Raw genomic sequence first — 25,472 nt, 5'->3', positions numbered from 1 at the left:
GCCAAACATGCGAATAAGAGTGTTTTCACACTCTTTGTTTGGCTTATAGATGGCGCTGACTGTCACTCCTACTTCTAAATTCACATATAAACCCCAAACAGTGGATGGACGGAAGGCCGCCGTGGTAGCTCAGTGGTTAGAGCATCGAACGCGATATTCGAAGGTCGTAGGTTCGATTCCTGCTCACAGCTGGTAATTTTTTCATCCACTTTTCTTTCTTCTTTCTTCCTAATTACATTCCATTGGTTTTAATACCTTCCCCTGTACATTCCTTGGCATTACTTTCTGTTAGATCTCATTATTATTGTGTTAAAACACGGAAAAACGAGCCCTTAGGTATACACTTCTTTCCCTTATTTCATTGAACGAGGGTCTCGTACTCGCAGACTTGGTGTGTTTAGGTTGCACAAGAGGGAAAATTAATCAGCTGCCCGCTCATAATAAGTTCACGTGCTACGTTACGCGAAACATGCGCATAAGAATGTATTCACACTTGTCGTTTGGCTTATAGATAGAGCTGACTGTCACTCCTACTTCTAAATTAACATATAAACCCCAAACAGTAGATTGAGGGACGGCCGCTGTGATAGCTCAGTGATTAGAGCATCGAACACGTTATTCGAAGGTCGTAGGTTCGATTCCTGCTAGCAGCTGGTAACTTTTTCATCCAATTTTCTTTCTTCTTTCTTCTTATTTACATTCCATTGGTTCTAATAAATTCCCCTCTACATTCCTTGGCATTACTGTCTGCTATATCTCATTATTATTGTGTTAAAACACAGAAATACGAGCCCTTATGTATACACTTCTCTCCCTTATTTCACTGAACGAGGGTCTCGTACTGGCAGACTTGCTGTGTTTAGGTTGTATAAGAGGGACAATTAATCAGCTGCCCACTCATAATAAGTTCACGTGCTACGTGACGCCAAACATGCGAATAAGAGTGTTTTCACACTCTTTGTTTGGCTTATAGATGGCGCTGACTGTCATTCCTACTTCTAAATTCACATATAAACACCAAACAGTGGATGGAGGGAAGGCCGCCGTGGTAGCTCAGTGGTTAGAGCATCGAACGCGATATTCGAAGGTCGTAGGTTCGATTCCTGCTCACGGCTGGTTCTTTTTTCATCCACTTTTCTTTCTTCTTATTTACATTCCATTGGTTCTAATACCTTCATCTGTACATTCCTTGGCATTACTGTCTGTTAGATCTCATTAATATTGTGTTAAAACACGGAAATACGAGCCCTTAGGTATACACTTCTCTCCCTTATTTCACTGAACGAGGGTCTCGTACTAGCAGACTTGGTGTGTTTAGGTTGTATAAGAGGGACAATTATTCAGCTGCCCACTCATAATAAGTTCCCGTGCTACGGGACGCCAAACATGCGAATAAGAGTGTTTTCACACTCGTTGTTTGGCTTATAGATGGCGCTGATTGTCACTCCTACTTCTAAATTCACATATAAACCCCAAAAAGTGGATGGAGGGAAGGCGGCGGTGATAGCTCAGTGGTTAGAGCATCGAACGCGTTATTCGAAGGTCGTAGGTTCGATTCCTGCTCATGGCTGGTAATTTTTTCATCCACTTTTCTTTCTTCTTTCTTCTTATTTACATTCCATTGGTTCTAATACCTTCCCCTGTACATTCCTTGGCATTACTGTCTGTTATATCTCATTAATATTGTGTTAAAACACGGAAATACGAGCCCTTAGGTATACACTTCTCTCCCTTATATATATATATATATATATATATATATATATATAATTAAGGATAGAAGTGTATACCTAAGGGCTCGTTTTTCCGATTTCTTACACAATAATAATGATATCGAACAGACCCTAATGCCAAGATAAGTATAGGGGAAGATATTAGACCAAATTTTAATGTAAATACGAAGAAATATGGGTGAAAAGATAATTTGCCGTGGGCAGGATCTCAAGGCAACTTATATTTTCACCCACTTTTCTTTGTATTTACATTAAAATTTGGTCTAATATCTTCCCCTATACTTTCCTTGGCATTACTGTCTGTTAGATCTCAATTATATTTTGTTAAAACACGGAAAAACGAGCCCTTAGGTATACACTTCTTTCCCTTATTTCATTGAACGAGAGTCTCGTATAAACAGACTTGGTGTGTTTAGGTTGTATAAGAGGGACAATTAATCAGCTGCCCGCTCATAATAAGTTCACGTGCTACGTGACGCCAAACATGCGCATAAGAGTGTTTTCACACTCGTTGTTTGGCTTATAGATGGCGCTGATTGTCACTCCTACTTCTAAATTCACATATAAACCCCAAAAAGTGGATGGACGGAAGGCCGCCGTGGTAGCTCAGTGGTTAGAGCATCGAACGCGTTATTCGAAGGTCGTAGGTTCGATTCCTGCTCACGGCTGGTTATTTTTTCATCCACTTTTCTTTCTTCTTATTTACGTATCATTGGTTCTAATAACTTCCCCTGTACATTCCTTGGCCTTACTGTCTGTTAGATCTCATTATTATTGTGTTAAAACAAGGAAAAACGAGCCCTTAGGTATACACTTCTTTCCCTTATTTTATTGAACGAGGGTCTCGTACTGGCAGACTTGGTGTGTTTAGGTTGTATAAAAGGGACAATTTATCAGCTGCCCGCTCATAATAAGTTCACGTGCTACGTGAAGCCAAACATGCGCATAAGAGTGTTTTCACACTTGTCGTTTGGCTTATAGATGACGTTGACTGTCACTCCTACTTTTAAATTCACATATAAACCCAAACAAAAGTGGATAGAGGGTAGGCCGCTGTGGTAGCTCAGTGGTTAGAGCATCGAACGCGATATTCGAAGGTCGTAGGTTCGATTCCTGCTCACGGCTGGTTATTTTTTCATCCACTTTTCTTTTTTCTTTCTTCTTATTTACATTCCATTGGTTGTAATGACTTCCCCTGTACATTCCTTGGCATTACTCTCTGTTAGATCTCATTATTATTGTGTTAAAACACGGAAAAACGAGCCCTTAGGTATACACTTCTTTCCCTTATTTCATTGAACGAGGGTCTCGTACTCGCAGACTTGGTGTGTTTAGGTTGTATAAGAGGGAAAATTAATCAGCTGCCCGCTCATAATAAGTTCACGTGCTACGTGACGCGAAACATGCGCATAAGAATGTATTCACACTTGTCGTTTGGCTTATAGATAGAGCTGACTGTCACTCCCACTTCTAAAATTCACATATAAACCAAAAAAAAGTGGATGGAGGGAAGGCCGCCGTGGTAGCTCAGTGGTTAGAGCATGGAACGCGATATTCGAAGGTCGTAAGTTCGATTCCTGCTCACGGCTGGTTATTTTTTCATCCACTTTTCTATCTTTTTATTTACATTCCATTGGTTCTAATAACTTCCCCTGTACATTCCTTGTCATTACTGTCTGTTATATCTCAATAATATTGTGTTAAAACACGGAAATACGAGCCCTTAGGTATACACTTCTCTCCCTTATTTCACTGAACGAGGGTCTTGTACTGGCAGACTTGGTGTGTTTAGGTTGTATAAGAGGGACAATTCAGCAGCACCCGCTCATAATAAGCTCACGTGCTACGTGACGCCAAACATGCGAATAAGAGTGTTTTCACACTCGTTGTTTGGATTATAAATGGCGCTGACTGTCACTCCTACTTCTAAATTCACATATAAACCCCAAACAGTAGATTGAGGGACGGCCGCTGTGATAGCTCAGTGATTAGAGCATCGAACGCGTTATTCGAAGGTCGTAGGTTCGATTCCTGCTAGCAGCTGGTAACTTTTTCATCCAATTTTCTTTCTTCTTTCTTCTTATATACATTCCATTGGTTCTAATAAATTCCCCTCTACATTCCTTGGCATTACTGTCTGTTATATCTCATTGATATTGTGTTAAAACACAGAAATACGAGCACTTATGTACACACTTCTCTCCCTTATTTCACTGAACGAGGGTCTCGTACTGGCAGACTTGGTGTGTTTAGGTTGTATAAGAGGGACAATTAATCAGCTGCCCACTCATAATAAGTTCCCGTGCTACGGGACGCCAAACATGCGAATAAGAGTGTTTTCACACTCGTTGTTTGGCTTATACATGGCGCTGACTGTCACTCCTACTTCTAAATTCACATATAAACCCCAAACAGTGGATGGAGGGAAGGCCGCCGTGGTAGCTCAGTGCTTATAGCATCGAACGCGATATTCGAAGGTCGTAGGTTCGATTCCTGCTCACGGCTGGTTCTTTTTTTATCCACTTTTCTTTTTTCTTATTTACATTCCTTTGGTTCTAATAACTTCCCCTGTACATTTCTTGGCATTACTGTCTGTTATATCTCATTAATATTGTGTTAAAACACAGAAATACGAGCCCTTATGTATACACTTCTCTCCCTTATTTCACTGAACGAGGGTCTCGTACTGGCAGACTCTGTGTGTTTAGGTTGTATAAGAGGGACAATTAATCAGCTGCCCACTCATAATAAGTTCACGTGCTACGTGACGCCAAACATGCGAATAAGAGTGTTTTCACACTCTTTGTTTGGCTTATAGATGGCGCTGACTGTCACTCCTACTTCTAAATTCACATATAAACCCCAAACAGTGGATGGAGGGAAGGCCGCCGTGATAGCTCAGTGGTTAGAGCATCGAACGCGATATTCGAAGGTCGTAGGTTCGATTCCTGCTCATGGCTGGTTCTTTTTTCATCCACTTTTCTTTCTTCTTATTTACATTCCATTGGTTCTAATAACTTCATCTGTACATTCCTTGGCATTACTGTCTGTTAGATCTCATTATATTTTGTTAGAACACGGAAATACGAGCCCTTAGGTATACACTTCTCTCCCTTATTTCACTGAACGAGGGTCTCGTACTGGCAGACTTGGTGTGTTTAGGTTGTATAAGAGGGACAATTATTCAGCTGCCCACTCATAACAAGTTCCCGTGCTACGGGACGCCAAACATGCGAATAAGAGTGTTTTCACACTCGTTGTTTGGCTTATAGATGGCGCTGATTGTCACTCCTACTTCTAAATTCACATATAAACCCCAAAAAGTGGATGGAGGGAAGGCCGCGGTGATAGCTCAGTGGTTAGAGCATCGAACGCGTTGTTCGAAGGTCGTAGGTTCGATTCCTGCTCACGGCTGGTAATTTTTTCATCCACTTTTCTTTCTTCTTTCTTCTTATTTACATTCCATTGGTTCTAATAACTTCCCCTGTACATTCCTTGGCATTACTGTCTGTTATATCTCATTAATATTGTGTTAAAACACGGAAATACGAGCCCTTAGGTATACACTTCTCTCCCTTATATATATATATATATATATATATATATATATATATATATATATATATATATATATATATATATATATATATTTAAGGATAGAAGTGTATACCTAAGGGCTCGTTTTTCCAATTTCTTACACAATAATAATGAGATCGAACAAACCCTAATGCCAAGGGAAGTATAGGGGAAGATATTAGACCAAATTTTAATGTAAATACGAAGAAATATGGGTGAAAAGATAACTTGCCGTGGGCAGGATCTCAAGGCAACTTATATTTTCACCCACTTTTCTTTGTATTTACATTAAAATTTGGTCTAATATCTTCCCCTATTCTTTCCTTGGCATTACTGTCTGTTAGATCTCAATTATATTTTGTTAAAACACGGAAAAACGAGCCCTTGGGTATACACTTCTTTCCCTTATTTCATTGAACGAGGGTCTCGTAATGGCACACTAGGTGTGTTTAGGTTGTATAAGAGGGACAATTAATCAGCTGCCCGCTCATAATAAGTTCACGTGCTACGTGACGCCAAACATGCGCATAAGAGTGTTTTCACACTCGTTGTTTGGCTTATAGATGGCGCTGACTGTCACTCCTACTTCTAAATTCACATATAAACCCAAAAAAGTGGATGGAGGGAAGGCCGCGGTCATAGCTCAGTGGTTAGAAAATCGAACGCGTTATTCGAAGGTCGTTGGTTCGATTCCTGCTCACGGCTGGTTCTTTTTTCATCCACTTTTCTTTCTTCTTTCTTCTTATTTACATTCCATTGGTTCTAATAACTTCCCCTGTACATTCCTTGGCATTACTGTCTGTTATATCTCATTAATATTGTGTTAAAACACGAAAATACGAGCCCTTAGGTATACACTTCTCTCCCTTATTTCACTGATCGAGGGTCTCGTAGTGGCTGACTTGGTGTGTTTAGGTTGTATAAGAGGGACAATTAATCAGCTGCCCGCTCATAATAAGTTCACGTGCTACGTGACGCCAAACATGCGAATAAGAGTGTTTTCACACTCGTTGTTTCGCTTATAGATGGCGCTGACTGTCACTCCTACTTCTAAATTTACATATAAACCCCAAACAGTGGATAGAACGGCCGCTGTGACAGCTCAGTGGTTAGAGCATCGAACGCGTTATTCGAAGGTCGTAGGTTCGATTCCTGCTCACAGCTGGTAATTTTTCATCCACTTTTCTTTCTTCTTTCTTCTTATTTACATTCCATTGGTTTTAATAACTTCCCCTGTACATTCCTTGGCATTACTGTCTGTTATATCTCATTAATAATGTGTTAAAACACGGAAATACTAACCATTAGGTATACACTTTTCTTCCTTATTTCACTGAACGGGGGTCTCGTACTGGCAGACTTGGTGTGTTAGTGTTGTATAAGAGAACAATTAATCAGCGGCCCGCTCATAATAAGTTCACGTGCTACGTGACGTCAAACATGCGCATAAGAGTGTTTTCACACTCGTCGTTTGGCTTATAGATGGCGCTGACTGTCACTCCTACTTCTAAAATTCACATATAAACAAAAAAAAGTGGATAGGGGGAAGGCCGCCGTGGTAGCTCAGTGGTTAGAGCATCGAACGCGTTATTCGAAGGTCGTAGGTTCGATTCCCGCTCACGGCTGGTTACTTTTTCATCCACTTTTCTATCTTTTTATTTACATTCCATTGGTTCTAATAACTTCCCCTGTACATTCCTTGTCATTTCTGTCTGTTATATCTCATTATTATTGTGTTAAAACACGAAAATACGAGCCCTTAGGTATACACTTCTCTCCCTTATTTCACTGAACGAGGGTCTTGTACTGGCAGACTTGGTGTGTTTAGGTTGTATAAGAGGGACAATTATTCAGCGGCCCGCTCATAATAAGTTCACGTGCTACGTGACGCCAAACATGCGCATAAGAGTGTTTTCACACTCGTCGTTTGGCTTATAGATGGCGCTGACTGTCACTCCTACTTCTAAAATTCACATATAAACCAAAAAAAGTGGATAGGGGGAAGGCCGCCGTGGTAGCTCAGTGGTTAGAGCATCGAACGCGTTATTCGAAGGTCGTAGGTTCGATTCCCGCTCACGGCTGGTTGTTTTTTCATCCACTTTTCTTTCTTCCTTTTTACATTGCATTGGTTCTAATAATTCTCCTGTACATTCCTTGGCATTACTGTCTGTTAGATCTCATTATTATTGTGTTAAAACAAGGAAAAACGAGCCCTTAGGTATACACTTCTTTCCCTTATTTTATTGAACGAGGGTCTCGTACTGGCAGACTTGGTGTGTTTAGGTTGTATAAGAGGGACAATTTAACAGCTGCCCGCTCATAATAAGTTCACGTGCTACGTGACGCCAAACATACGCATAAGAGTGTTTTCACACTCGTCGTTTGGCTTATAGATGACGCTGACTGTCACTCCTACTTCTAAATTCACATATAAACCGAAACAAAAGTGGATAGAGGGTAGGCCGCTGTGGTAGCTCAGTGGTTAGAGCATCGAACGCGATATTCGAAGGTCGTAGGTTCGATTCCTGCTCACGGCTGGTTATTTTTTCATCCACTTTTCTATCTTTTTATTTACATTCCATTGGTTCTAATAACTTCCCCTGTACATTCCTTGTCATTACTGTCTGTTATATCTCATTATTATTGTGTTAAAACACGAAAATACGAGCCCTTAGGTATACACTTCTCTCCCTTATTTCACTGAACGAGGGTCTTGTACTGGCAGACTTGGTGTGTTTAGGTTGTATAAGAGGGACAATTAATCAGCTGCCCACTCATAATAAGTTCACGTCCTAGGTGACGCCAAACATGCGAATAAGAGTGTTTTCACACTCGTTGTTTGGCTTATAGATGGCGTTGACTGTCACTCCTACTTCTAAATTCACATATAAACCCTAAAAAGTGGACGGAGGGAAGGCCGCGGTGATAGCTCAGTGGTTAGAGCATCGAACGCGATATTCGAAGGTCGTAGGTTCGATTCCTGCTCACGGCTGGTTATTTTTTCATCCACTTTTCTATCTTTTTATTTACATTCCATTGGTTCTAATAACTTCCCCTGTACATTCCTTGTCATTACTGTCTGTTATATCTCATTATTATTGTGTTAAAACACGAAAATACGAGCCCTTAGGTATACACTTCTCTTCCTTATTTCACTGAACGAGGGTCTTGTACTGGCAGACTTGGTGTGTTTAGGTTGTATAAGAGGGACAATTAATCAGCTGCCCACTCATAATAAGTTCACGTCCTAGATGACGCCAAACATGCGAATAAGAGTGTTTTCACACTCGTTGTTTGGCTTATAGATGGCGCTGACTGTCACTCCTACTTCTAAATTCACATATAAACCCAAAAAAGTGGACGGAGGGAAGGCCGCGGTGATAGCTCAGTGGTTAGAGCATCGAACGCGTTATTCGAAGGTCGTAGGTTCGATTCCTTCTCACGGCTGGTTCTTTTTTCATCCACTTTTCTTTCTTCCTATTTACATTCCATTGGTTCTAACAACTTCATCTGTACATTCCTTGGCATTACTGTCTGTTAGATCTCATTAATATTGTGTTAAAACACGGAAATACGAGCCCTTAGGTATACACTTCTCTCCCTTATTTCACTGAACGAGGGTCTCGTACTGGCTGACTTGGTGTGTTTAGGTTGTATAAGAGGGACAAATAATCAGCTGCCCGCTCATAATAAGTTCACGTGCTACGTGACGCCAAACATGCGCGTAAAAGTGTTTTCACACTCGTTGTTTGGCTTATAGATGGCGCTGACTGTCACTCCTACTTCTAAATTCACATATAAACCCCAAACAGTGGATGGAGGGACGGCCGCTGTGATAGCTCAGTGGTTAGAGCATCGTATGCGTTATTCGAAGGTCGTAGTTTCGATTCCTGCTCACAGCTGGTAATTTTTTCATCCACTTTTCTTTCTTCTTTCTTCGTATTTACATTCCATTGGTTCTAATAACTTCCCCTGTACATTCCTTGGCATTACTGTCTGTTATACCTCATTATTATTGTGTTAAAACACGGAAATACGAGCCCTTAGGTATACACTTCTCTCCCTTATTTCACTGAACGAGGGTCTCGTACTGGCTGACTTGGTGTGTTTAGGTTGTATAAAAGGGACAATTTATCAGCTGCCCGCTCATAATAGGTTCACGTGCTACGTGACGCCAAACATGCGAATAAGAGTGTTTTCACACTCTTTGTTTGGCTTATAGATGGCGCTGACTGTCACTCCTACTTCTAAATTGACATATAAACCCCAAACAGTGGATGGAGGGAAGGCCGCCGTGGTAGCTCAGTGGTTAGAGCATCGAACGCGATATTGAAAGGTCGTAGGTTCGATTCCCGCTCACGGCTGGTTATTTTTTCATCCACTTTTCTTTCTTCCTTTTTACATTGCATTGGTTGTAATAACTCTCCTGTACATTCCTTGGCATTACTGTCTGTTAGATCTCATTATTATTGTGTAAAAACAAGGAAAAACGAGCCCTTAGGTATACACTTCTTTCCCTTATTTTATTGAACGAGGGTCTCGTACTGGCAGACTTGGTGTGTTTAGGTTGTATAAGAGGGACAATTTAACAGCTGCCCGCTCATAATAAGTTCACGTGCTACGTGACGCCAAACATACGCATAAGAGTGTTTTCACACTCGTTGTTTGGCTTATAGATGGCGCTGACTGTCACTCCTACTTCTAAATTCACATATAAACCCAAAAAAGTGGACGGAGGGAAGGCCGCGGTGATAGCTCAGTGGTTAGAGCATCGAACGCGTTATTCGAAGGTCGTAGGTTCGATTCCTTCTCACGGCTGGTTCTTTTTTCATCCACTTTTCTTTCTTCTTATTTACATTCCATTGGTTCTAATAACTTCATCTGTACATTCCTTGGCATTACTGTCTGTTAGATCTCATTAATATTGTGTTAAAACACGGAAATACGAGCCCTTAGGTATACACTTCTCTCCCTTATTTCACTGAACGAGGGTCTCGTACTGGCTGACTTGGTGTGTTTAGGTTGTATAAGAGGGACAAATAATCAGCTGCCTGCTCATAATAAGTTCACGTGCTACGTGACGCCAAACATGCGCATAAAAGTGTTTTCACACTCGTTGTTTGGCTTATAGATGGCGCTGACTGTCACTCCTACTTCTAAATTCACATATAAACCCCAAACAGCGGATGGAGGGACGGCCGCTGTGATAGCTCAGTGGTTAGAGCATCGAATGCGTTATTCGAAGGTCGTAGTTTCGATTCCTGCTCACAGCTGGTAATTTTTTCATCCACTTTTCTTTCTTCTTTCTTCGTATTTACATTCCATTGGTTCTAATAACTTCCCCTGTACATTCCTTGGCATTACTGTCTGTTATACCTCATTAATATTGTGTTAAAACACGGAAATACGAGCCCTCAGGTATACACTTCTCTCCCTTATTTCACTGAACGAGGGTCTCGTACTGGCTGACTTGGTGTGTTTAGGTTGTATAAAAGGGACAATTTATCAGCTGCCCGCTCATAATAAGTTCACGTGCTACGTGACGCCAAACATGCGAATAAGAGTGTTTTCACACTCTTTGTTTGGCTTATAGATGGCGCTGACTGTCACTCCTACTTCTAAATTCACATATAAACCCCAAACAGTGGATGGAGGGAAGGCCGCCGTGGTAGCTCAGTGGTTAGAGCATCGAACGCGATATTCGAAGGTCGTAGGTTCGATTCCTGCTCACGGCTGGTTCTTTTTTTATCCACTTTTCTTTCTTCTTATTTACATTCCATTGGTTCTAATAACTTCATCTGTACATTCCTTGGCATTACTGTCTGTTAGATCTCATTATATTGTGTTAGAACACGGAAATACGAGCCCTTAGGTATACACTTCTCTCCCTTATTTCACTGAACGAGGGTCTCGTACTGGCAGACTTGGTGTGTTTAGGTTGTATAAGAGGGACAATTATTCAGCTGCCCACTCATAACAAGTTCCCGTGCTACGGGACGCCAAACATGCGAATAAGAGTGTTTTCACACTCGTTGTTTGGCTTATAGATGGCGCTGATTGTCACTCCTACTTCTAAATTCACATATAAACCCCAAAAAGTGGATGGAGGGAAGGCCGCGGTGATAGCTCAGTGGTTAGAGCATCGAACGCGTTGTTCGAAGGTCGTAGGTTCGATTCCTGCTCACGGCTGGTAATTTTTTCATCCACTTTTCTTTCTTCTTTCTTCTTATTTACATTCCATTGGTTCTAATAACTTCCCCTGTACATTCCTTGGCATTACTGTCTGTTATATCTCATTAATATTGTGTTAAAACACGGAAATAAGAGCCCTTAGGTATACACTTCTCTCCCTTATATATATATATATATATATATATATATATATATATATAAGGATAGAAGTGTATACCTAAGGGCTCGTTTTTCCAGTTTCTTACACAATAATAATGAGATCGAACAGACCCTAATGCCAAGGGAAGTATAGGGAAAGATATTAGACCAAATTTTAATGTAAATACGAAGAAATATGGGTGAAAAGATAACTTGCCGTGGGCAGGATCTCAAGGCAACTTATATGTTCACCCACTTTTCTTTGTATTTACATTAAAATTTGGTCTAATATCTTCCCCTATACTTTCCTTGGCATTACTGTCTGTTAGATCTCAATTATATTTTGTTAAAACACTGAAAAACGAGCCCTTGGGTATACACTTCTTTCCCTTATTTCATTGAACGAGGGTCTCGTAATGACAGACTTGGTGTGTTTAGGTTGTATAAGAGGGACAATTAATCAGCTGCCCGCTCATAATAAGTTCACGTGCTACGTGACGCCAAACATGCGCATAAGAGTGTTTTCACACTCGTTGTTTGGCTTATAGATGGCGCTGATTGTCACTCCTACTTCTAAATTCACATATAAACCCCAAAAAGTGGATGGAGGGAAGGCCGCGGTGATAGCTCAGTGGTTAGAGCATTGAACGCGTTATTCGAAGGTCGTAGGTTCGATTCCTGCTCACGGCTGGTAATTTTTTCATCCACTTTTCTTTCTTCTTTCTTCTTATTTACATTCCATTGGTTCTAATAACTTCCCCTGTACATTCCTTGGCATTACTGTCTGTTATATCTCATTATTATTGTGTTAAAACACGAAAATACGAGCCCTTAGGTATACACTTCTCTCCCTTATTTCACTGAACGAGGGTCTCGTAGTGGCTGACTTGGTGTGTTTAGGTTGTATAAGAGGGACAATTAATCAGCTGCCCGCTCATAATAAGTTCACGTGCTACGTGACGCCAAACATGCGAATAAGAGTGTTTTCACACTCGTTGTTTCGCTTATAGATGGCGCTGACTGTCACTCCTACTTCTAAATTTACATATAAACCCCAAACAGTGGATAGAACGGCCGCTGTGACAGCTCAGTGGTTAGAGCATCGAACGCGTTGTTCGAAGGTCGTAGGTTCGATTCCTGCTCACGGCTGGTAATTTTTTCATCCACTTTTCTTTCTTCTTTCTTCTTATTTACATTCCATTGGTTCTAATAACTTCCCCTGTACATTCCTTGGCATTACTGTCTGTTATATCTCATTAATATTGTGTTAAAACACGGAAATAAGAGCCCTTAGGTATACACTTCTCTCCCTTATATATATATATATATATATATATATATATATATATATATATATATAAGGATAGAAGTGTATACCTAAGGGCTCGTTTTTCCAGTTTCTTACACAATAATAATGAGATCGAACAGACCCTAATGCCAAGGGAAGTATAGGGAAAGATATTAGACCAAATTTTAATGTAAATACGAAGAAATATGGGTGAAAAGATAACTTGCCGTGGGCAGGATCTCAAGGCAACTTATATTTTCACCCACTTTTCTTTGTATTTACATTAAAATTTGGTCTAATATCTTCCCCTATACTTTCCTTGGCATTACTGTCTGTTAGATCTCAATTATATTTTGTTAAAACACTGAAAAACGAGCCCTTGGGTATACACTTCTTTCCCTTATTTCATTGAACGAGGGTCTCGTAATGACAGACTTCGTGTGTTTAGGTTGTATAAGAGGGACAATTAATCAGCTGCCCGCTCATAATAAGTTCACGTGCTACGTGACGCCAAACATGCGCATAAGAGTGTTTTCACACTCGTTGTTTGGCTTATAGATGGCGCTGATTGTCACTCCTACTTCTAAATTCACATATAAACCCCAAAAAGTGGATGGAGGGAAGGCCGCGGTGATAGCTCAGTGGTTAGAGCATCGAACGCGTTATTCGAAGGTCGTAGGTTCGATTCCTGCTCACGGCTGGTAATTTTTTCATCCACTTTTCTTTCTTCTTTCTTCTTATTTACATTCCATTGGTTCTAATAACTTCCCCTGTACATTCCTTGGCATTACTGTCTGTTATATCTCATTAATATTGTGTTAAAACACGAAAATACGAGCCCTTAGGTATACACTTCTCTCCCTTATTTCACTGAACGAGGGTCTCGTAGTGGCTGACTTGGTGTGTTTAGGTTGTATAAGAGGGACAATTAATCAGCTGCCCGCTCATAATAAGTTCACGTGCTACGTGACGCCAAACATGCGAATAAGAGTGTTTTCACACTCGTTGTTTCGCTTATAGATGGCGCTGACTGTCACTCCTACTTCTAAATTTACATATAAACCCCAAACAGTGGATAGAACGGCCGCTGTGACAGCTCAGTGGTTAGAGCATCGAACGCGTTATTCGAAGGTCGTAGGTTCGATTCCTGCTCACAGCTGGTAATTTTTTCATCCACTTTTCTTTCTTCTTTCTTCTTATTTACATTCCATTGGTTTTAATAACTTCCCCTGTACATTCCTTGGCATTACTGTCTGTTATATCTCATAAATAATGTGTTAAAACACAGAAATACGAACCATTAGGTATACACTTTTCTTCCTTATTTCACTGAACGGGGGTCTCGTACTGGCAGACTTGGTGTGTTTAAGTTGTATAAGAGGGACAATTTAACAGCTGCGCGCTCATAATAAGTTCACGTGCTACGTGACGCCAAACATACGCATAAGAGTGTTTTCACACTCGTCGTTTGGCTTATAGATGACGCTGACTGTCACTCCTACTTCTAAATTCACATATAAACCCAAACAAAAGTGGATAGAGGGTAGGCCGCTGTGGTAGCTCAGTGGTTAGAGCATCGAACGCGATATTCGAAGGTCGTAGGTTCGATTCCTGCTCACGGCTGGTTATTTTTTCATCCACTTTTCTATCTTTTTATTTACATTCCATTGGTTGTAATGACTTCCCCTGTACATTCCTTGTCATTACTGTCTGTTATATCTCATTATTATTGTGTTAAAACACGAAAATACGAGCCCTTAGGTATACACTTCTCTCCCTTATTTCACTGAACGAGGGTCTTGTACTGGCAGACTTGGTGTGTTTAGGTTGTATAAGAGGGACAATTAATCAGCTGCCCACTCATAATAAGTTCACGTCCTAGGTGACGCCAAACATGCAAATAAGTGTGTTTTCACACTCATTGTTTGGCTTATAGACGGCGCTGACTGTCACTCCTACTTCTAAATTCACATATAAACCCCAAACAGTGGATGGAGGGACGGCCGCTGTGATAGCTCAGTGGTTAGAGCATCGAATGCGTTATTCGAAGGTCGTAGTTTCGATTTTTGCTCACAGCTGGTAATTTTTTCATCCACTTTTCTTTCTTCTTTCTTCGTATTTACATTCCATTGGTTCTAATAACTTCCCCTGTACATTCCTTGGCATTACTGTCTGTTATACCTCATTAATATTGTGTTAAATCACGGAAATACGAGCCCTTAGGTATGCACTTCTCTCCCTTATTTCACTGAACGAGGGTCTCGTAATGACAGACTTCGTGTGTTTAGGTTGTATAAGAGGGACAATTAATCAGCTGCCCGCTCATAATAAGTTCACGTGCTACGTGACGCCAAACATGCGCATAAGAGTGTTTTCACACTCGTTGTTTGGCTTATAGATGGCGCTGATTGTCACTCCTACTTCTAAATTCACATATAAACCCCAAAAAGTGGATGGAGGGAAGGCCGCGGTGATAGCTCAGTGGTTAGAGCATCGAACGCGTTATTCGAAGGTCGTAGGTTCGATTCCTGCTCACGGCTGGTAATTTTTTCATCCACTTTTCTTTCTTCTTTCTTCTTATTTACATTCCATTGGTTCTAATAACTTCCCCTGTACATTCCTTGGCATTACTGTCTGTTATATCTCATTAATATTGTGTTAAAACACGAAAATACGAGCCCTTAGGTATACACTTCTCTCCCTTATTTCACTGAACGAGGGTCTCGTAGTGGCTGACTTGGTGTGTTTAGGTTGTATAAGAGGGACAATTAATCAGCTGCCCGCTCATAATAAGTTCACGTGCTACGTGACGCCAAACATGCGAATAAGAGTGTTTTCACACTCGTTGTTTCGCTTATAGATGGCGCTGACTGTCACTCCTACTTCTAAATTTACATATAAACCCCAAACAGTGGATAGAACGGCCGCTGTGACAGCTCAGTGGTTAGAGCATCGAACGCGTTATTCGAAGGTCGTAGGTTCGATTCCTGCTCACAGCTGGTAATTTTTTCATCCACTTTTCTTTCTTCTTTCTTCTTATTTACATTCCATTGGTTTTAATAACTTCCCCTGTACATTCCTTGGCATTACTGTCTGTTATATCTCATAAATAATGTGTTAAAACACAGAAATACGAACCATTAGGTATACACTTTTCTTCCTTATTTCACTGAACGGGGGTCTCGTACTGGCAGACTTGGTGTGTTTAAGTTGTATAAGAGGGACAATTTAACAGCTGCGCGCTCATAATAAGTTCACGTGCTACGTGACGCCAAACATACGCATAAGAGTGTTTTCACACTCGTCGTTTGGCTTATAGATGACGCTGACTGTCACTCCTACTTCTAAATTCACATATAAACCCAAACAAAAGTGGATAGAGGGTAGGCCGCTGTGGTAGCTCAGTGGTTAGAGCATCGAACGCGATATTCGAAGGTCGTAGGTTCGATTCCTGCTCACGGCTGGTTATTTTTTCATCCACTTTTCTATCTTTTTATTTACATTCCATTGGTTGTAATGACTTCCCCTGTACATTCCTTGTCATTACTGTCTGTTATATCTCATTATTATTGTGTTAAAACACGAAAATACGAGCCCTTAGGTATACACTTCTCTCCCTTATTTCACTGAACGAGGGTCTTGTACTGGCAGACTTGGTGTGTTTAGGTTGTATAAGAGGGACAATTAATCAGCTGCCCACTCATAATAAGTTCACGTCCTAGGTGACGCCAAACATGCAAATAAGTGTGTTTTCACACTCATTGTTTGGCTTATAGACGGCGCTGACTGTCACTCCTACTTCTAAATTCACATATAAACCCCAAACAGTGGATGGAGGGACGGCCGCTGTGATAGCTCAGTGGTTAGAGCATCGAATGCGTTATTCGAAGGTCGTAGTTTCGATTTTTGCTCACAGCTGGTAATTTTTTCATCCACTTTTCTTTCTTCTTTCTTCGTATTTACATTCCATTGGTTCTAATAACTTCCCCTGTACATTCCTTGGCATTACTGTCTGTTATACCTCATTAATATTGTGTTAAATCACGGAAATACGAGCCCTTAGGTATGCACTTCTCTCCCTTATTTCACTGAACGAGGGTCTCGTACTGGCTGACTTGGTGTGTTTAGGTTGTATAAAAGGGACAATTTATCAGCTGCCCGCTCATAATAAGTTCACGTGCTACGTGACGCCAAACATGCGCATAAGAGTGTTTTCACACTCGTCGTTTGCCTTATAGACGACGCTGACTGTCACTCCTACTTCTAAATTCACATATAAACCCAAACAAAAGTGGATAGAGGGTAGGCCACCGTGGTAGCTCAGTGGTTAGAGCATCGAACGCGATATTCGAAGGTCGTAAGTTCGATTCCTGCTCACGGCTGGTTATTTTTTCATCCACTTTTCTATCTTTTTATTTACATTCCATTGGTTCTAATCACTTCCCCTGTACATTCCTTGTCATTACTGTCTGTTATATCTCATTATTATTGTGTTAAAACACGGAAATACGAGCCCTTAGGTATACACTTCTCTCCCTTATTTCACTGAACGAGGGTCTCGTACTGGCAGACTTGGTGTGTTTAGGTTGTATAAGAGGGACAATTAATCAGCTGCCCACTCATAATAAGTTCACGTCCTAGGTGACGCCAAACATGCGAATAAGAGTGTTTTCACACTCGTTGTTTGGCTTATAGATGGCGCTGACTGTCACTCCTACTTCTAAATTTACATATAAACCCCAAACAGTGGATTGAGGGATGGCCGCTGTGATAGCTCAGTGGTTAGAGCATTGAACGCGTTATTCGAAGGTCGTAGGTTCGATTCCTGCTCACAGCTGGTAATTTTTTCATCCACTTTTCTTTCTTCTTTCTTCTTATTTACATTCCATTGGTTTTAATAACATCCCCTGTACATTCCTTGGCATTACTGTCTGTTATATCTCATTAATAATGTGTTAAAACACGGAAATACGAACCATTAGGTATACACTTTTCTTCCTTATTTCACTGAACGGGGGTCTCGTACTGGCAGACTTGGTGTGTTTAAGTTGTATAAGAGGGACAATTAATCAGCGGCCCGCTCATAATAAGTTCACGTGCTACGTGACGCCAAACATGCGCATAAGAGTGTTTTCACACTCGTCGTTTGGCTTATAGATGGCGCTGACTGTCACTCCTACTTCTAAAATTCACATATAAACCAAAAAAAGTGGATAGGGGGAAGGCCGCCGTGGTAGCTCAGTGGTTAGAGCATCGAACGCGTTATTCGAAGGTCGTAGGTTCGATTCCCGCTCACGGCTGGTTATTTTTTCATCCACTTTTCTTTCTTCCTTTTTACAATGCATTGGTTCTAATAACTCTCCTGTACATTCCTTGGCATTACTGTCTGTTAGATCTCATTATTATTGTGTTAAAACAAGGAAAAACGAGCCCTTAGGTATACAATTCTTTCCCTTATTTTATTGAACGAGGGTCTCGTACTGGCAGACTTGGTGTGTTTAGGTTGTATAAGAGGGACAATTTATCAGCTGCCCGCTCATAATAAGTTCACGTGCTACGTGACGCCAAACATACGCATAAGAGTGTTTTCACACTCGTCATTTGGCTTATAGATGACGCTGACTGTCACTCCTACTTCTAAATTCACATATAAACCCAAACAAAAGTGGATAGAGGGTAGGCCGATGTGGTAGCTCAGTGGTTAGAGCAGCGAACGCGATATTCGAAGGTCGTAGGTTCGATTCCTGCTCACGGCTGGTTATTGTTTCATCCACTTTTCTTTTTTCTTTCTTCTTATTTACATTCCATTGGTTGTAATGACTTCCCCTGTACATTCCTTGGCATTACTATCTGTTAGATCTCATTATTATTGTGTTAAAACACGGAAAAACGAGCCCTTAGGTATACACTTCTTTCCCTTGTTTCATTGAACGAGGGTCTCGTACTCGCAGACTTGGTGTGTTTAGGTTGTATAAGAGGGAAAATTAATCAGCTGCCCGCTAATAATAATTTCACGTGCTACGTGACGCCAAACATGCGCATAAGAATGCATTCACACTTGTCGTTTGGCTTATAGATGGCGCTGACTGTCACTCCTACTTCTAAAATTCACATATAAACCAAAAAAAAGTGGATGGAGGGAAGGCCGCCGTGGTAGCTCAGTGGTTAGTGCATCGAACGCGATATTCGAAGGTCGTAAGTTCGATTCCTGCTCACGGCTGGTTATTTCTTCATCCACTTTTCTATCTTTTTATTTACATTCCATTGGTTCTAATAACTTCCCCTGTACATACCTTGTCATTACTGTCTGTTATATCTCATTATTATTGTGTTAAAACACGAAAATACGAGCCCTTAGGTATACACTTCTCTCCCTTATTTCACTGAACGAGGGTCTCGTACTGGCAGACTTGGTGTGTTTAGGTTGTATAAGAGGGACAATTCATCAGCTGCCCGCTCATAATAAGTTCACGTCCTAGGTGACGCCAAACATGCGAATAAAAGTTTTTCACACTCGTTGTTTGGCTTATAGATGGCGCTGACTGTCACTCCTACTTCTAAATTAACATATAAACCCAAAAAAGTGGATGGAGGGAAGGCCGCGGTGATAGCTCAGTGGTTAGAGCATCGAACGCGTTATTCGAAGGTCGTAGGTTCGATTCCTGCTCACGGCTGGTTCTTTTTTCATCCACTTTTCTTTCTTCTTATTTACATTCCATTGGTTCTAATAACTTCATCTGTACATTCCTTGGCATTACTGTCTGTTAGATCTCATTAATATTGTGTTAAAACACGGAAATACGAGCCCTTAGGTATACACTTCTCTCCCTTATTTCACTGAACGAGGGTCTCGTACTGGCTGACTTGGTGTGTTTAGGTTGTATAAGAGGGACAATTAATCAGCTGCCCGCTCATAATAAGTTCACGTGCTACGTGACGCCAAACATGCGCATAAAAGTGTTTTCACACTCGTTGTTTGGCTTATAGATGGCGCTGACTGTCACTCCTACTTCTAAATTCACATATAAACCCCAAACAGTGGATGGAGGGACGGCCGCTGTGATAGCGAAGTGGTTACAACATCGAATGCGTTATTCGAAGGTCGTAGGTTCGATTCCTGCTCACAGCTGGTAATTTTTTCATCCACTTTTCTTTCTTATTTCTTCGTATTTACATTCCATTGGTTCTAATAACTTCCCCTGTACATTCCTTGTCATTACTGTCTGTTATATCTCATTATTATTGTGTTAAAACACGAAAATACGAGCCCTTAGGTATACACTTCTCTCCCTTATTTCACTGAACGAGGGTCTCGTACTGGCAGACTTGGTGTGTTTAGGTTGTATAAGAGGGACAATTAATCAGCTGCCCGCTCATAATAAGTTCACGTCCTAGGTGACGCCAAACATGCGAATAAGAGTGTTTTCACACTCGTTGTTTGGCTTATAGATGGCGCTGACTGTCACTCCTACTTCTAAATTCACATATAAACCCAAAAAAGTGGATGGAGGGAAGGCCGCGGTGATAGCTCAGTGGTTAGAGCATCGAACGCGTTATTCGAAGGTTGTAGGTTCGATTCCTGCTCACGGCTGGTTCTTTTTTCATCCACTTTTCTTTCTTCTTATTTACAATCCATTGGTTCTAATAACTTCATCTGTACATTCCTTGGCATTACTGTCTGTTAGATCTCATTAATATTGTGTTAAAACACGGAAATACGAGCCCTTAGGTATACGCTTTTCTCCCTTATTTCACTGAACGAGGGTCTCGTACTGGCTGACTTGGTGTGTTTAGGTTGTATAAGAGGGACAATTAATCAGCTGCCCGCTCATAATAAGTTCACGTGCTACGTGACGCCAAACATGCGCATAAAAGTGTTTTCACACTCGTTGTTTGGCTTATAGATGGCGCTGACTGTCACTCCTACTTCTAAATTCACATATAAACCCCAAACAGTGGATGGAGGGACGGCCGCTGTGATAGCTCAGTGGTTAGAGCACAGAATGCGTTATTCGAAGGTCGTAGGTTCGATTCCTGCTCACAGCTGGTAATTTTTTCATCCACTTTTCTTTCTTCTTTCTTCGTAATTACATTCCATTGGTTCTAATAACTTCCCCTGTACATTCCTTGGCATTACTGTCTGTTATACCTCATTAATATTGTCTTAAAACACGGAAATACGAGCCCTTAGGTATACACTTCTCTCCCTTATTTCACTGAACGAGGGTCTCGTACTGGCTGACTTGGTGTGTTTAGGTTGTATAAAAGGGACAATTTATCAGCTGCCCGCTCATAATAAGTTCACGTGCTACGTGACGCCAAACATGCGCATAAGAGTGTTTTCACACTCGTCGTTTGGCTTGTAGATGACGCTGACTGTCACTCCTACTTCTAAATTCACATATAAACCGTAACAAAAGTGGATAGAGGGTAGGCCGCCGTGGTAGCTCAGTGGTTAGAGCATCGAACGCGATATTCCAAGGTCGTAAGTTCGATTCCTGCTCACGGCTGGTTATTTTTTCATCCACTTTTCTATCTTTTTATTTACATTCCATTGGTTCTAATCACTTCCCCTGCACATTCCTTGTCATTACTGTCTGTTATATCTCATTATTATTGTGTTAAAACACGGAAATACGAGCCCTTAGGTATACACTTCTCTCCCTTATTTCACTGAACGAGGGTCTCGTACTGGCAGACTTGGTGTGTTTAGGTTGTATAAGAGGGACAATTAATCAGCTGCCCGCTCATAAGTTCACGTCCTAGGTGACGCCAAACATGCGAATAAGAGTGTTTTCACACTCGTTGTTTGGCTTATAGATGGCGCCGACTGTCACTCCTACTTCTAAATTCACATATAAACCCAAAAAAGTGGATGGAGGGAAGGCCGCGGTGATAGCTCAGTGGTTAGAGCATCGAACGCGTTATTCGAAGGTTGTAGGTTCGATTCCTGCTCACGGCTGGTTCTTTTTTCATCCACTTTTCTTTCTTCTTATTTACATTCCATTGGTTCTAATAACTTCATCTGTACATTCCTTGGCATTACTGTCTGTTAGATCTCATTAATATTGTGTTAAAACACGGAAATACGAGCCCTTAGGTATACACTTCTCTCCCTTATTTCACTGAACGAGGGTCTCGTACTGGCTGACTTGGTGTGTTTAGGTTGTATAAGAGGGACAATTAATCAGCTGCCCGCTCATAATAAGTTCACGTGCTACGTGACGCCAAACATGCGCATAAAAGTGTTTTCACACTCGTTGTTTGGCTTATAGATGGCGCTGACTGTCACTCCTACTTCTAAATTCACATATAAACCCCAAACAGTGGATGGAGGGACGGCCGCTGTGATAGCGAAGTGGTTACAGCATCGAATGCGTTATTCGAAGGTCGTAGGTTCGATTCCTGCTCACAGCTGGTAATTTTTTCATCCACTTTTCTTTCTTATTTCTTCGTATTTACATTCCATTGGTTCTAATAACTTCCCCTGTACATTCCTTGTCATTACTGTCTGTTATATCTCATTATTATTGTGTTAAAACACGAAAATACGAGCCCTTAGGTATACACTTCTCTCCCTTATTTCACTGAACGAGGGTCTCGTACTGGCAGACTTGGTGTGTTTAGGTTGTATAAGAGGGACAATTAATCAGCTGCCCGCTCATAATAAGTTCACGTCCTAGGTGACGCCAAACATGCGAATAAGAGTGTTTTCACACTCGTTGTTTGGCTTATAGATGGCGCTGACTGTCACTCCTACTTCTAAATTCACATATAAACCCAAAAAAGTGGATGGAGGGAAGGCCGCGGTGATAGCTCAGTGGTTAGAGCATCGAACGCGTTATTCGAAGGTTGTAGGTTCGATTCCTGCTCACGGCTGGTTCTTTTTTCATCCACTTTTCTTTCTTCTTATTTACATTCCATTGCTTCTAATAACTTCATCTGTACATTCCTTGGCATTACTGTCTGTTATATCTCATTATTATTGTGTTAAAACACGAAAATACGAGCCCTTAGGTATACACTTCTCTCCCTTATTTCACTGAACGAGGGTCTCGTACTGGCAGACTTGGTGTGTTTAGGTTGTATAAGAGGGACAATTAATCAGCTGCCCGCTCATAATAAGTTCACGTCCTAGGTGACGCCAAACATGCGAATAAGAGTGTTTTCACACTCGTTGTTTGGCTTATAGATGGCGCTGACTGTCACTCCTACTTCTAAATTCACATATAAACCCAAAAAAGTGGATGGAGGGAAGGCCGCGGTGATAGCTCAGTGGTTAGAGCATCGAACGCGTTATTCGAAGGTTGTAGGTTCGATTCCTGCTCACGGCTGGTTCTTTTTTCATCCACTTTTCTTTCTTCTTATTTACATTCCATTGGTTCTAATAACTTCATCTGTACATTCCTTGGCATTACTGTCTGTTAGATCTCATTAATATTGTGTTAAAACACGGAAATACGAGCCCTTAGGTATACACTTCTCTCCCTTATTTCACTGAACGAGGGTCTCGTACTGGCTGACTTGGTGTGTTTAGGTTGTATAAGAGGGACAATTAATCAGCTGCCCGCTCATAATAAGTTCACGTGCTACGTGACGCCAAACATGCGCATAAAAGTGTTTTCACACTCGTTGTTTGGCTTATAGATGGCGCTGACTGTCACTCCTACTTCTAAATTCACATATAAACCCCAAACAGTGGATGGAGGGACGGCCGCTGTGATAGCGAAGTGGTTACAGCATCGAATGCGTTATTCGAAGGTCGTAGGTTCGATTCCTGCTCACAGCTGGTAATTTTTTCATCCACTTTTCTTTCTTATTTCTTCGTATTTACATTCCATTGGTTCTAATAACTTCCCCTGTACATTCCTTGTCATTACTGTCTGTTATATCTCATTATTACTGTGTTAAAACACGAAAATACGAGCCCTTAGGTATACACTTCTCTCCCTTATTTCACTGAACGAGGGTCTCGTACTGGCAGACTTGGTGTGTTTAGGTTGTATAAGAGGGACAATTAATCAGCTGCCCGCTCATAATAAGTTCACGTCCTAGGTGACGCCAAACATGCGAATAAGAGTGTTTTCACACTCGTTGTTTGGCTTATAGATGGCGCTGACTGTCACTCCTACTTCTAAATTCACATATAAACCCAAAAAAGTGGATGGAGGGAAGGCCGCGGTGATAGCTCAGTGGTTAGAGCATCGAACGCGTTATTCGAAGGTTGTAGGTTCGATTCCTGCTCACGGCTGGTTCTTTTTTCATCCACTTTTCTTTCTTCTTATTTACATTCCATTGGTTCTAATAACTTCATCTGTACATTCCTTGGCATTACTGTCTGTTAGATCTCATTAATATTGTGTTAAAACACGGAAATACGAGCCCTTAGGTATACACTTCTCTCCCTTATTTCACTGAACGAGGGTCTCGTACTGGCTGACTTGGTGTGTTTAGGTTGTATAAGAGGGACAATTAATCAGCTGCCCGCTCATAATAAGTTCACGTGCTACGTGACGCCAAACATGCGCATAAAAGTGTTTTCACACTCGTTGTTTGGCTTATAGATGGCGCTGACTGTCACTCCTACTTCTAAATTCACATATAAACCCCAAACAGTGGATGGAGGGACGGCCGCTGTGATAGCTCAGTGGTTAGAGCACAGAATGCGTTATTCGAAGGTCGTAGGTTCGATTCCTGCTCACAGCTGGTAATTTTTTCATCCACTTTTCTTTCTTCTTTCTTCGTAATTACATTCCATTGGTTCTAATAACTTCCCCTGTACATTCCTTGGCATTACTGTCTGTTATAACTCATTAATATTGTCTTAAAACACGGAAATACGAGCCCTTAGGTATACACTTCTCTCCCTTATTTCACTGAACGAGGGTCTCGTACTGGCTGACTTGGTGTGTTTAGGTTGTATAAAAGGGACAATTTATCAGCTGCCCGCTCATAATAAGTTCACGTGCTACGTGACGCCAAACATGCGCATAAGAGTGTTTTCACACTCGTCGTTTGGCTTGTAGATGACGCTGACTGTCACTCCTACTTCTAAATTCACATATAAACCGTAACAAAAGTGGATAGAGGGTAGGCCGCCGTGGTAGCTCAGTGGTTAGAGCATCGAACGCGATATTCCAAGGTCGTAAGTTCGATTCCTGCTCACGGCTGGTTATTTTTTCATCCACTTTTCTATCTTTTTATTTACATTCCATTGGTTCTAATCACTTCCCCTGCACATTCCTTGTCATTACTGTCTGTTATATCTCATTATTATTGTGTTAAAACACGGAAATACGAGCCCTTAGGTATACACTTCTCTCCCTTATTTCACTGAACGAGGGTCTCGTACTGGCAGACTTGGTGTGTTTAGGTTGTATAAGAGGGACAATTAATCAGCTGCCCGCTCATAAGTTCACGTCCTAGGTGACGCCAAACATGCGAATAAGAGTGTTTTCACACTCGTTGTTTGGCTTACAGATGGCGCTGACTGTCACTCCTACTTCTAAATTTACATATAAACACCAAACAGTGGATGGAGGGAC

The 25,472-nt window shown here is 41.2% G+C and overlaps 1 protein-coding gene and 9 non-coding genes across 10 annotated transcripts in view; all 10 read left to right on the top strand.

Annotated features, from left to right (window-relative positions):
• LOC142803536 (uncharacterized) overlaps positions 1–25,472 on the top strand; it is a 236,829-nt gene that overhangs the window by 52,803 nt on the left and 158,554 nt on the right. The gene's annotated exons all lie outside the window — the stretch shown is intronic.
• On the top strand, positions 119–191 carry TRNAS-CGA (transfer RNA serine (anticodon CGA)). Its single transcript has one exon. It is a non-coding gene; the product is annotated as a tRNA-Ser (tRNA).
• Positions 1,043–1,115, top strand: TRNAS-CGA (transfer RNA serine (anticodon CGA)). Its single transcript has one exon. It is a non-coding gene; the product is annotated as a tRNA-Ser (tRNA).
• TRNAS-CGA (transfer RNA serine (anticodon CGA)) lies at positions 2,786–2,858 on the top strand. Its single transcript has one exon. It is a non-coding gene; the product is annotated as a tRNA-Ser (tRNA).
• On the top strand, positions 4,621–4,693 carry TRNAS-CGA (transfer RNA serine (anticodon CGA)). Its single transcript has one exon. It is a non-coding gene; the product is annotated as a tRNA-Ser (tRNA).
• On the top strand, positions 7,774–7,846 carry TRNAS-CGA (transfer RNA serine (anticodon CGA)). The gene has a single exon. It is a non-coding gene; the product is annotated as a tRNA-Ser (tRNA).
• TRNAS-CGA (transfer RNA serine (anticodon CGA)) lies at positions 8,229–8,301 on the top strand. Its single transcript has one exon. It is a non-coding gene; the product is annotated as a tRNA-Ser (tRNA).
• TRNAS-CGA (transfer RNA serine (anticodon CGA)) lies at positions 10,972–11,044 on the top strand. The gene has a single exon. It is a non-coding gene; the product is annotated as a tRNA-Ser (tRNA).
• On the top strand, positions 14,478–14,550 carry TRNAS-CGA (transfer RNA serine (anticodon CGA)). The gene has a single exon. It is a non-coding gene; the product is annotated as a tRNA-Ser (tRNA).
• TRNAS-CGA (transfer RNA serine (anticodon CGA)) lies at positions 16,318–16,390 on the top strand. Its single transcript has one exon. It is a non-coding gene; the product is annotated as a tRNA-Ser (tRNA).

This window comes from Rhipicephalus microplus, chromosome 3 (genome assembly GCF_043290135.1).
Source record: "Rhipicephalus microplus isolate Deutch F79 chromosome 3, USDA_Rmic, whole genome shotgun sequence".
In the NCBI taxonomy this organism is placed as follows: Eukaryota; Metazoa; Arthropoda; class Arachnida; order Ixodida; family Ixodidae; genus Rhipicephalus; species Rhipicephalus microplus.
This window is presented reverse-complemented; position numbering and strand designations above follow the sequence as displayed.